This window comes from Trichomycterus rosablanca, chromosome 1 (genome assembly GCF_030014385.1).
Source record: "Trichomycterus rosablanca isolate fTriRos1 chromosome 1, fTriRos1.hap1, whole genome shotgun sequence".
Taxonomy (NCBI): Eukaryota; Metazoa; Chordata; class Actinopteri; order Siluriformes; family Trichomycteridae; genus Trichomycterus; species Trichomycterus rosablanca.
Genome location: NC_085988.1, coordinates 16,056,089 through 16,069,500, shown reverse-complemented (window position 1 = coordinate 16,069,500; position 13,412 = coordinate 16,056,089). Strand labels below are relative to the sequence as shown.

The 13,412-nt window shown below is 40.4% G+C and overlaps 1 protein-coding gene across 5 annotated transcripts in view; it reads left to right on the top strand.

The window, feature by feature from the left end:
• syngap1a (synaptic Ras GTPase activating protein 1a) overlaps positions 1 to 13,412 on the top strand; it is a 291,115-nt gene that overhangs the window by 137,768 nt on the left and 139,935 nt on the right. The window contains exon 1 of one of the 5 annotated variants that reach the window (XM_062986356.1): positions 4,833 to 4,867. The exons of the other annotated variants lie outside the window; for them this stretch is intronic. The gene's annotated coding sequence lies outside the window, so the exon portion shown is untranslated. Of the gene's footprint in view, positions 1 to 4,832; positions 4,868 to 13,412 lie in introns of those variants that run through there. 5 annotated transcript variants of the gene reach the window in all.

Here is a 13,412-nt window from a genome sequence, read left to right as displayed (position 1 = left end):
GTACCCACTCACCCAGTATGGCAGTTTAATTTGCACATATATCTACACATTTTTATCTTTACACTGCACACTTTAATACACTTTATAATTTATACTTTACAGTTGATACAATCTATACCAGCCTTGTATTCCGAAATAACACCTCTATATGTACCCACAGACCCTGTTGTTGTAGTGTGTCCTTGTGATTATGCAGGTACTTGTGTGTATAATGTGAATCTTTATAGTGATTATTATTATCATATATTTTGATCTATGTAACTTGCTAAGGCCTTAATTTCCTTTGGGATTAATAAAGTATCTATCTGTCTATATGTCTGTCTGTATGTCTGTCCGTCCGTCCGTCCATCCATCTAATTCAGCCCACATGTTACTGGGAGCAAATGTAAACACCTGGAAAAAAACCCAGATAAACACAGTCTGTGCAGACTCTTGGCTGGCTGATAGTACTGCTGAGATTTGAACCCAGATCTCAGTGGTCAAGGGCTAGTGTAATAGACCACTGCTTGAGATCTCGACCCTGACTGAAGCGGACCACATCCCCAGTTAGGTAAAATCAGCCAACACGTTACTGGGAACTGGGAGAAGATGTAAGCACCTGGAGAAAACACAGATAAACACAGTCTGTGCAGACTTTTGGCTGGCTGATAGTACAGCTGAGATTTGAACCCAGATCTCAGTGGTCAAGAGCTAGTGTAATAGACCACTGCTTGAGATCTCGACCCTTACTGAACGGACCACACCCGCAGTTAGGTGAATTCAGCCCACACGTTACTGAGAGCTGGGAGAAGATGTAAGCATCTGGGAAAAAAAACAGATAAACACAGTCTGTGCAGATCCTTGGCTGACTGATAGTACAGCTGAGATTTGAACCCAGATCTCGAGGGTGAGACCTTGACCACCACACTTTCAGACAGTGGTCAGAAGCAGGGTTTTAACACAGGTCAGTAAAAGAACATAGCTGTTAGTTAGGAGTAATAAAATCGATACACACTTCCATCATAAAACTCGCAAGTCATAGCCTAGTGGTTAATATATTGGACTAGTAATCAGAAGGTCGCTGGTTCAAGCCCCACCACTGACAAGTTGCTGCAGGTTGGGCCCTTGAGCAAGGCCCTTAACCCTCAATTGCTCAGACTGTATACTGTCACAGTACTGTAAGTCACTTTGGATAAAGGCGTCTGCTCAGTGCCGAAAATGTAAATGTTTGCTACTACGTGTGTGTGTGGGTTAGGGCTGAAACGATTCCTCGAGAAACTAAAAATCATCGATTCAAATTTTTGGCATCGAGGCATCGTTTAATCCACACAACTATATACAGCTCACGGTGTTTCGCACTTTAGCACAACGTGTTTACGCTGTGGGCAGGTGACGTAAAGAAGCCGAGGGCTGCGTCCGAAATCTCATACTTAAACAGTACTTAACAGGACTTAAACCGGGTACTTTTTACATACAGTTCGATGAATACTACGTATTTGGACACGTTCGCCGCTCCTGCGTACTGTTCAGTGTGAACGTAGCGATTTAGGACGCAGCCGAGATTTGATAGCGCGGACTGCAAAATATAGAAAGAGAGAAAATAGCGAACAGGAGACTGGACAGAGAAAACCACAGAAAGTTTGAGATCATTTCAAGCTGAAAAAACTAGGGATGTCCCGATCCGATCTCAAAGATCGGAATCAGGGCCGATCAAGGCATTTTTTAACTGATCGGTATCGGCTTTACTAAAGCTGATCCTAAGCCCGATCCTTTGTTTTACGTCAGCATGTCCGCTGTGTGGAAATACTTTAAATTGGAAAGTGAAACAAGTCCAACAGTGAAGTGTAATGTCTGTAATGAGAGCGTTTCATGAGGTGGTGGGAGCAGAGCTGCGTTCATTACTGTAGAATTTTACTGTTTATATGGTGTGTGAGTCAAGGATCACACCGGTTTACAAAACAATAACTTTTAATCCGAGTATGAAAACTTCAGGACTGTAACATACAGCTTTTACGAGTTTACGTGTTACAAGACTGAACGACATCTCAGTATCAAGCGCTCTGATTGGCTTAGTTATGTAACCGAGCGTCGTAGTGATGCACTTGCTTAATAAAGAAATAAATACACGCTATATTCACAAATTGTCGGGAGCATTTAACACTTTATTAACTTCTTCTGTTACGGTACCGAATAGCGGACAGCTAGAGTCATCGTGTTAGCCAAGCACGCTATTCCATGCACTATGGACGCCCCAAAGGGTCAAAACACACTCACTTCGCCTAGAAACGTCAATCAAACTATTGTCACAATACAAGCACAGAAAAGTTTGTTACAGTTAAAACACGCATACAAGTACGGTGGCTCATAAGAAACAAACCAGATATCATTTAACCAAACGATCTACAATTACTACCAATTTGATACGGCACCTAAAAAATAAACACTCAGCCGAATACAGCGAGTTTATTATTATATGATGAGAAGAGGAACCGGCTGTCCGCTAACACGGCAGAGATGCTGATTTTCCTCAAAAAGAACCTTCACTTTATTTTGAGTGTTCTAGTTTACTACTACAATGCTGCACTAAGTTTGTTTACTTTTATTTTGTAAAAATAAAAGAACATTAAGCAATAGCTTGGATGCAGGCAATTTTTTTCCTACAGCACTGCAGAGCTATTCAGTTGTTAAACATATACATTGGATTAATCTGAATAACTGTAATGTACTGTGCACTGTGTGAACAGTATTATCTAGTTCTTATCTAGACAATATCTAGAAAATACAAGTATCGGTTTGAGACTCGGTATCGGATCGGGATCAAAATTAATTATCGGGATCGGGATCGGTAACAAAAAAACGTGATCGGGACATCCCTAGAAAAAACTAAAACTCAGTACAACATCCACATCTGAGCGTCTTATTGATACCTTTACTTTTCTTCATCGCAACCACCACACACTTTTTTGAAGACTTAGGCAAACACACACGTACACACACACACACACACACACTAAATCTACCTCATTTAAGAGATACAATCATGACAGAACCTCCTACAAATACCACAAAACCTCCCAACAAAACATTAAAGCTTTATGTTCTGCGTGAGCTGTAGCTGAAACTTTTAGTTCTGAAAGTTGCACAAATTCGAGGCAATGTTCATGTATTATTGTTTATTATTGTTTATGCCTTAGTTTTAGGTTGTCTGTTTACATTTTAAAGGTAATTTGATTTATTTTTGATGTATTTGTTTTTGCATTTCAAGTGTTCTCTTTAAACTGTACTGTATGCAAGGAATAAAAATGTGCAGTGTTTTAAGAGACACGTCTTATTTAATCTTATATGTATTTATTTTTGCTCTTTAATAAAGCAAAAGTATTTCTTATCCGATTACTTGATTAATCTCTGGAATAATCGATAGAATACTCGATTACAAAAATAATCGATAGTTGCAGTCCTAGTGTGGGTGTGTGTGTGTTAGAGAGTGAGTGTATGTGTGTGTGTGTGTGAGTGTGAGTGTGTGTGTGAGTGTATGTATGCGTGTGTGTGTTACCGTGTCCGCGCGCGCCTTCATTTTACCTGTCACGCGGCGGAGCTAATGACGCGCCGGTGGTGCGCCCGCCCGCCCACGCGCCGCTGTATTATCGGCTCGAGATCTGTGCGATTTTATCGGAGAGGAAAATGCGCGGGTAGGATTTCTGCATTCCTCGCGTTTTAATGCTTGCTCGGTGCGTGGAGATGCTGTGGCGCACATGCATTGATAAAGCGCAAACAGCGGGGTGGATACTGCAGTCGCTGCGCAGATCTACCCGGGGATAGACGCACTCGCTTCGGCTGCAGTGGTTGCATTTAACGGGCGTTTTGTATGTAATCGAACCAGCGTTGCTTTACTCGTACGGTTTGGAAATATGCAGAATTGTGTCCGGTATGCGCGCGATACGTGTGCAGACGCTCGAGCGTGTGGAGGCACGAGAATGAAAATGACCATCGCGCGCCGGAGCTGCACCCATCATCAGTGACTAAAATAATGCATACATAAAAAAAGTACTTAACGCAAAGTATGCGAGCCTTAAACTTGGTTTCTTTATGGCACCGGGAGCCAAAAACGGACCGAAAAGTGACGGATGCGCGAGCCGGAGGATGGAGACGTGTGTGCGCGAGCTGGACCTGCAGCCGGACACCCGCAGCGCGTGCAGCAGGGACAGATAAAGGAGACACATATGGCTCCGCCTAAGGAATCCTGTCATGCACATTGCAATGCAGCGGTGCATTATTTAGTGTAAAGAATTAGCATTCGCGTTCAATCAGTGTGCGTTTAAACTGTGCATGAAATATTTATACTCTGCAACCAGCAGATGAGAGCAAAGCTGCTGAGAAAATGAATCATTTATAGACTGATCTGACTTCTCTTAATTGCTTATTATCTCAAACAGAAGCACAGTATAACCAGAGAACTGCACTATCTACTATTTATGTCTACAATATCTATTGCCTGGATTATTTAGACTACCTATATCAGAATTGCTGCACTGTCCATATCGTACACCAAAAGAATTCAGAGGACTCCTTGCAGAATGAGACCCACTATATTGCACATCACATCTGCAGGCTCCAGTAGAACCTCTACAATGCCAGGCTATAGGAAGTCACCACTGAAGTCCTGACTTGATTTCAAAACTCAGTTAGGAGTTGGTTTGGGACAGATCCAGAGCTGCTGTCATACTGGAACTACAATGATGGATTTCTTAACTCGTTCTGAAAAGACATTTTTAAGCCTCGCCAAGCTGCCACTCCGCAGATTTTTTTCCTCTTGAGTACCAGATTTCAGAGTATCAGACAGACTGACTGACGGACAAGGCCTGCAAGCCTGAAACCTCCTCTTTCTTAGGTAAGACACCAGATTATTACAGTTATCATAACCTCAAAGTCTAAATCGGATCCAAATTCAAATGTTTAATGTATCTGAGTATTTGATTTTATTGTTACCAGTTTATTGTGAGTGCTCTGATATGTCAACATGTTCAGTTTATTTTTATTCACTGCTACATGGCGCGGCACTGTGGCTCGGTGGGTAGCGCTGTCGCCTCACGGCAAGAAGATCCTGGGTTCTACCCATGTCTGTGTGGGTTTTTCTCCGGGAGCTCCGGTTTCCTCCCACAGTCCAAAGACGTGCAAGTGAGGTGAATTGGAGATACAAAATTGTCCATGACTGTGTTTGATATTAAAACTTGAACTGGTGAATCTTGTGTAACCAGTAACTACCTTTTTTAAATAATAAGAATAGAAAGTTTTAAAAATGTTATGATAGATGAGACTGTATAATCTGAAGCTCTAGTCATGTGACAGGTTTGTGAAATAAAGCCTTCATTATGACAATTAAGTTTGATTTGTTAATTTGCGCTCTCTGAATTCTTTATGTAAAAATTAGTAATAAATTAACAATAATAAAAAAGATGAAGCTAATGTTTAAAAGCATCTGCACTTCTTAAAAGTAATACACTGAAATAAGTAAACTGATGGGGTTTCTGTGTGGCGTTTGCATGTTCTCCCCGTGTCTGTGTGGGTTTCCTCCGGGAGCTCCGGTTTCCTCCCATGGTCCAAAGACATGTGAGGTGAATTGGAGATACAAAATTCTCCATGACTGTGTTTGACATTAAACCTGAACTGATTAATCTTGTATAACCAGTAACTACCGTTTCTGTCATGAATGTAACCAAACAGTGTACATTTACATTTTCGGCATTTAGCAGACGCTTTTATCCAAAGCGACTTATAGTACTGTGACAGTAAACTTTCTAAGCAATTAAGGGCCTTGCTCAAGGGCCCAACAGTGGCAACCTGGCAGTGGTGAGGCTTGAACCGGCAACCTACTGATTACTGGCTCAGCACTTTAACCACTAGGCAACAACTGTCCTGTGTGTAAAACATGACGTCAAAATCCTAATAAATAAATCCACCGCTACGTTGTGGTCAGGGTTGCAGCAGGTTGGCTTCACTGGGACACAGTGAGCCAAGGTCAGGAATATCCTTTTTTTTTTTTTTTTTAAATAATAAGAATAGCAAGTTTTTAGAATTGTATTATTACGTTAGATGAGACAGTATAATCTGAAGCTCTAGTCATGTGACAGGTTTGTGAAATGAAGCCTTCAATATGACAATTAAGTTTGATTTGTTCATTTGCATTTTTTGAATTTACTATGCAAAAAATAGTAATAAATTAGTAGCCTAGAGGTTAAGGTACTGGACAAGTAATCAGAAAGTCGCTGTTTCAAGCCCCACCACTGCCAGGTTGCCACTGTTGGGCCTTTGAGCAAGGCCCTTAACCTTCAGTTGCTCAGACTGTATACTGTCACAGTACTGTAAGTCACTTTGGATAAAGGCATCTGCTAAATGCCGTAAATGTAATACACTGAAATAGTAAACTAATGGAGTGCAGAGTGGGGTTGTGGAGGGGACGCGAAATGTTTTAGCTTTTACAAATTGGTTCACTGGCCAAAAAAGGTTGAGAGCTTGTGCTGCTAAAAATGATGTTTTATAGTTCAGAATCATAATAAATCATCATGTTCAGTTCATCTCATTTTTCGACCGTCTCGACAGTATCGACCTCTTTATTTTAGTCAGGGTTGTAGCAGGTCCCAATAGCCAGTTAGGTCTGTGTAGACTTATGGCAGGCTGATATCACAGCTGAGATTTTAACCCAGATCTCAGTGGTTGTGGGCTAGTGTAACAGACCTCTGCTGCAGATCCCATCCCTGACTGAAATGGCCACAGCCCCAGTTTGGTTTAGAGCTAAATAATCAGTCAAGCAAGAGTTTGAGAGTCAATACAGATGAAGTTCTAGACTCAGTTTACTATGTGTTATGTGATCAGTGTATAACTGTGATTCATGGGGTCAAATAACTGTACTGGTTACATGGTGAGCATGTAACCACAGTATTTTAGTCTGGCACTTTTTCATTTGTGATAATTAAAAGTAGAATGAAGGAGGGCGGCACAGTGGCTAAGTGGGTAGCGCTGTCGCCTCACAGCAAGAAAGTCCTGGGTTCGATCCCCAGGTGGGGCGGTCCGGGTCCTTTCTGTGTGGAGTTTGCATGTTCTCCCCGTGTCTGGGTGGGTGTGCTCCGGTTTCCTCCCACAGTCCAAAGACGTGCAAGATTATAATTTTATTTTAATTATAATAAACAAACAAAGAATGAAGGATATTTGGGGTGTGTCCATTATGTTATTAGCAGAATAAATGTAAACATGCCAGCCAGGTTCTGTGTTGTCTTATACTTGTAAGGCTGCTTGTCAGTTCTCAACACTTTTACTTCTAAATGAGTTCAGGTGTTCTAGCCAGTGCACAAGTGGTTTTGGGGTTTACATTAGATGAAGCATCTGGACTGGATGTACATAGGTGACGAGACAAAATTAGAATTTGTGCAACATGTGACAGCAATCTGCACTCACATTGTGTCTGACATTGGTGCTTATTTTATCATAAAAATTGTGCCTAAACGTCCTACGATTTCACAGAACTCTGCTTGAGGCTTAGAGTCAATGCTGCTGTGTAACAGTGTAGTAGTTAAAAGGGTCAAACCCAATACTGAAACTGCTCTAGGCTTGCTCTTTATCTGCTCTTTGGTCTTCCATGCCTGTATGATCAGAATTCATATTACATAACCTCCTCAAAAAAGTATCTCAAAAGACAAGAAATGGTAAAACCACCTTGTTTGGCTGAACAGTTTTAAATAAATGGTTTTGTATTATTACTTATGTACTAATTCATAAAAAGTCCAATTCACTGAAGTACATAGCTAATGTAAAATGAATTAAAATGTAAATGTATAAGAAAAGAACCTCTTATTAATGTTTTAATATACACTGATCAGCCATAACATAAAACCACCTCCTTGTTTCTACACTCACTGTCCATGTTATCAGCTCCACTTACCATATAGAAGCACTTTGTAGTTCTACAATTACTGACTGTAGTCCATCTGTTTGTATGCATGCTTTGTTAGTCCCCTTTCATGCTGTTCTTTAATGACCAGGACTCTCCCAGGACCACCACAGAGTAGGTATTATTTAGGTGGTGGATCATTCTCAGCACTGCAGTGACACTGACATGGTGGTGGTGTGTTAGTGTGTGTTGTGCTGGTATGAGTGTATAAGACGCAGCAGCGCTTATGGAGTTTTTACACACCTCACTGTCACTGCTGGACTGAGAATAGTCCACCAACCAAAAACATCCAGCCAACAGCGCCCCGTGGGCAGCGTCCTGTGACCACTGATGAAGATCTCGAAGATGACCGACTCAAACAGCAGCAATAGATGAGCGATCGTCTCTGACTTTACATCTACAAGGTGAACCAACTAGGTAGGAGTGTCTAATAGAGTGGACAGTGAGTGGACACTGTATTTAAAAACTCCAACAGCACTCAGTGTATGAACCCACTATGAAAAAGGACAACTTATACTCTTCGTCAGAGGGTGGTGAGCCCCTTGTTGAACCCCTTGTTGTGACAGAGCCCAATTTAGAATGCTTTTATTTGTCATATATATACTGTATATACAGGTGTACAATACAATGAAATTCTCTCTTCGCAGAAAGACCCCAGCTTGTTTGGAAGCTGGGGTCAGAGCGCAGGGTCAGCCATTGTACGGCACCCCTGAAGCCAAGAGGGTTAAGGGCCTTGCTCAAAGGCCCAACTGTGGCAACTTGGTGGAGCTAAGATTCGAACCCTCAACCTTTCGAGTGATAGCCCAAAGCTCTACTCACTAGGCTACCACTGTCCCAGTAGATGTTAAAGGATAAACCCTAATTGCAGGAGGTAATTACCCTAATGCAAAACAATACTGTGTCTGAAAACCTGACAGCAGATCAGGATTGCCAGGAAGTTTCAGAGTCACTTGGAAAGACAAGAGAAGAAAATAAACGTGTGTTTGGATGCCACTCCACCACCTACTTAATCCACCAGTGAGCCCAAACCCAAATGCTTACTAAAGAGACAGACATGGAAGCCCAGCAAACCAGTAGCAGCAAAAACACTAAAAGTGGCCGCGTAACCCATTGACGAATTTTGAGTACTATAAGGGTGCCCACAGCAGAATGCCATTACGGTTTACAGACGGCACTCAGAATACTAACAGAACCACAGTAGCAAAAAAGCTAATGAGAGAAGACAGGACAGTAGTCTGCCAGCCGTTAGTATGGACTGGCGAGGACTCTGCCCAGACCTAGGTAATTGGTATGCCTATAAGGCTGTACCCCCAGGTGTAGAAAGTAATATTTGATGAATACTTTGAAGTGTAGTTTAAAGAGGATAACGCATTTTGTCGGCATGGGGTACGGCAAGTGGGCACCAGACACTCATTCTAGACTCAAAGCAATTTATAGGTTAATTAATTCTGTATTATAGTAAAAAATAATGCAAAATACTTCATTAAAATGTGGTGGAATTTCAGTTTGATTGAAGGCAGATGAAACTGAAACAAAACTAAAACAGGAACGTTTGCTACTGTTAAATTATCTCGGAGTACTTTTCTGCATTAATGCTGCCATCACAGAAGTGTTAATGACCTTTACCAAGGGCACTGACACAGCCTCATACCATGACAGACCCTGGCTTTTGGACTTGTTGCTGATAACAGTCTGGACGGTCCTTTTCGTCTTTGGTCCTGAGCACACGGCGTCCTTTTTTTTTTTTTTCAAAAAAAGACCTGGAATGCTGATTCATCTGACCACAATACACGTTTCCACTGTGTGATGGTCCATCCTAGATGCCTACGAGCCCAGAGAAGTTTGCATCGCTTCTGGACATGGTTAACATAAGGCTTCTTTTTGGCACAGGAAAGTATTAATTGTCATTTGTGCATGTACTGTAACTTTGTATTGTAGTGCTTGACAAAGGTTTTCCAAAGTAATCCCTCACCCATGCGGTTATATCAGCTATTGTTGAGTGGCGGTTCTTGATGCAGTGGTGTCTGAGGGATCAAAGATCAGGGGTGTTCAGCTTAAGCTTGCGCTCTTGGCCTTTACGCACTAAAAGTTCTCCTGATTCCTTGAATCGCTTAATAATATTATGCACTGTAGAGGGAGAAATATGCAAATATTTTCCAATCTTTCTTTGAGGTTCATTGTTTGTAAACATTTCAATCATTTTCTCACACATTTGTTGACAAACTGGAAATGCTGTGATCATCCCTGCTCATCAAAGACTCAGCCTTTCCTGGATGTTGATTTTGTACCAAATCATGATTACAATCACCTGTTTGGAATCACATCATTATTTAGTTTTTTCACCTCATTACTAGCCCTAAATGGCCCCCGTCCCAACTTTTTTTAGAATGTGTTGCAGGTCTGAAATGCAGGAATGGATGTTTATTAACAGATTAAATGAAGTTGAGCAGATAAAACATGAAATATCTTGGGTTCAAACTGTCCGCAATCAAATAAAAGTCAAAGTAAATGTAAGGAACACTGCATTTTTATTTTATTTGCATTTTCCATACTGTCCCAACCCAATAAGTAATTTCCTATAGAGTTAGATTTAATCATCTGGTGTTAAACTAGTTTTTGATTAACACTCATGGTTAAGTGGAAATATTATCTTCTGCTATATTGAAGTTCAGTTGTTGGTATTACACATATTTAAAGGCTTGGTCAGCCACTGCAGTACATGTAGCAATGTAAAAACCTTTTAAATGCGTCCCTTATTTCAGTTTTGAAAATAAAAAATGCGAGCCGCTGCAGTGATTCATGGATGTTTAATAGAAGAGACTAAGCTCTGCCACTTTGTCACTAATTCTGGCTGTTAATATTACCAATCAGTATTAATCATTTAATTACTTTCATTATTCTGTGTTTTAACTTTATTGTTATTACAGCTAATTCCTGTTCATGATCCTTCACACTAATAACACCCACGGCATCTCTTAAATTAGCCGCGTTCGTCATTGCAGCGGATACTTTAAGGCCTCATATTACCTTAAGTAAAGAATGAGTAGCTCTTCCTGTAATGGTGAGTTGTACCAGTGGGTACCAGTGCTCAGTCTCTTGAGAATAATGTGCGTATTTTCTAAATCCATCACAAGTACTGGTCATGTCTGATGATGGTTTAGGATTTTTGGCAAAAGTAAAAGAGCCCTGCAAATATCCTCATTGTGCCACGATTCGAATCGGTTATTCATTTAAGATGAATCGATATTCACTTTAAACAGCAGAGGGCACTAGCGCTATCCTGGTTGACATCACTACAGGGTTGCCAGGTTTGTAATTTCCCAGCCAAAATTATTTGTGAGGATACTTTATTTGTATTATTCATTTATTTATATAATGTTGGATTTGTTTTAAAATGTCATTTGTTTTTTCACAATAAGCATTATTTGGCATAGTTTGTACCTACCTCAAAAATAAAATGACACTCATCATTTAGATAAATAAAAGATGAGCAAAAATACAGTATTTTATTTTAAGATAAGATAAGAGATAAGATAAGATAACACTTTATTGATCCCGAAGGAAATTGCAGAATCCCGAAGGAAATTACAGAGTAATAATACCAAGCCATGGTAGAATTGGAGGTATGCTTGGGATCGTTGTCCTGTTGGAAGGTCCAACGTCTCCCAAGCTTCAGCTTTGTCACTAACTGCATTTTATTTTTTAAGAGAAATAATAAAAGGAAACTTTGTCATCATTTGTCTTCAGTTTCACTTTGTTTAAAAAAATTGGGAAAAAATTGTATCGTGAACCCAGTATCATGTATGTATACTGTAAGTTAGCCATTATAAGCACATTTGCACATTTTACTGGTAATTAAACTTACATTCAGGGTTCTAAATCCTTTCCCACTGGATCAGGATTTGCTAAAACATGACTTAACCAGGAACTCAGGGCTCAGAATGAAGCCTTTCCAGAGCCAAATCAGAGCCAAACCTCTAAATTCAATGCTAACACATAGAGACAGGTAGACACTGTGGACACTAATTAGTAAATTGCTAAATTTAGCTGAGAAATAATTTCTGGCTTTAGTAATTTGGTTCAAGTTTCTGAGCTTATTTTTTTGGCTTGAATTTCTGGGCTTAATGTACTTGGCTTGAATTCCTGGGCTTAGAGGACTTGGCTTGAGTTTCTGGATTTAGGGTCCTTGGCTTGAGTTCTAGTGTTAGAGTTCCTCATCTTGAATTCCTGGATCAAAGTCAATAGGCTAACACACAGCTCTGTCATACAGATTTAGGACCAAGTTTTACCTGCGTTCTCCCCTTTTATAAGTTCCTAAGCTAGTAAAGTCATCATACTGTTTCACCGCTGTCTAAAGTATAAGTAGAACTCAGTGTGAGGGCCAACCAGAAATGCAGAGACCAGCTTATAGAATGCAATTTTTGTGTGTTGTCTGTTTATGCATCCCCCTCTCAAACGAGTCGTATCCAATTACCCAATTATAATTTGCCTGTATGGTGCTGACCTACACTCCTGACTCCTGAGGAGAATAGCAACCATCACATGTCCCCTCCAACATGTGTGCAGTATCAGCTACATCTTTTTCACCTGTTTGAGGCGGGTTCATGTGGGGATCCATTTCACATACGGAGAGTCGCAAGCCGTAGCCTAGTGGTTAGGGCACTGGACTAGTAATCAGAAGATGGTTCAAGCCCCAGCACTGCCAGGTTGCTGCTGTTGGGCCCTTGAGAAAGGCACTTAACCCTCTATTGCTCAGACTGTATACTGTAACTGTACTGTAAGTTGTTTTGGATAAAGCCTTCTGCTAAATGCTGAAAATGTAAATTTAAATGTCGCACATCGACCCTGTCCCATTGATCAGCCAAAAGACATTTACATTTGTGGCATTTGGCAGACACTTTTATCGATGACTGACTACAATTTGAGCTTCCACTGTTGGGCCTTGCTCAGGGGATTTTGGTGGTGGTGCTTATACCGTCAACTTTCTAATTACTAGTTACCTTAACCACTAAGCTACATTTAGACTTAGACTTAGACAAACTTTATTGTCATTCATTATACACAAGTGTACGCAGAACGAAATTTCGTTGCAATTGGCTCGCACGGAGTTTAAAAAAAGTAGGCGAAAAAAGCATTCATACATAGTAACATAGAATTAAGATATAAAAGTATATTAAATGAGATAGATAGATAGATAGATAGATAGATAGATAGATAGATAGATAGATACTTTATTGATCCCGAAGGAAATTAAAGAAGTACAGTGTATCACAAAAGTGAGTACACCCCTCACATTTCTGCAGATATTTAAGTATATCTTTTCATGGGACAACACTGACAAAATGACACTTTGACACAATGAAAAGTAGTCTGTGTGCAGCTTATATAACAGTGTAAATTTATTCTTCCCTCAAAATAACTCAATATACAGCCATTAATGTCTAAACCACCGGCAACAAAAGTGAGTACACCCCTAAGAGACTACACCCCT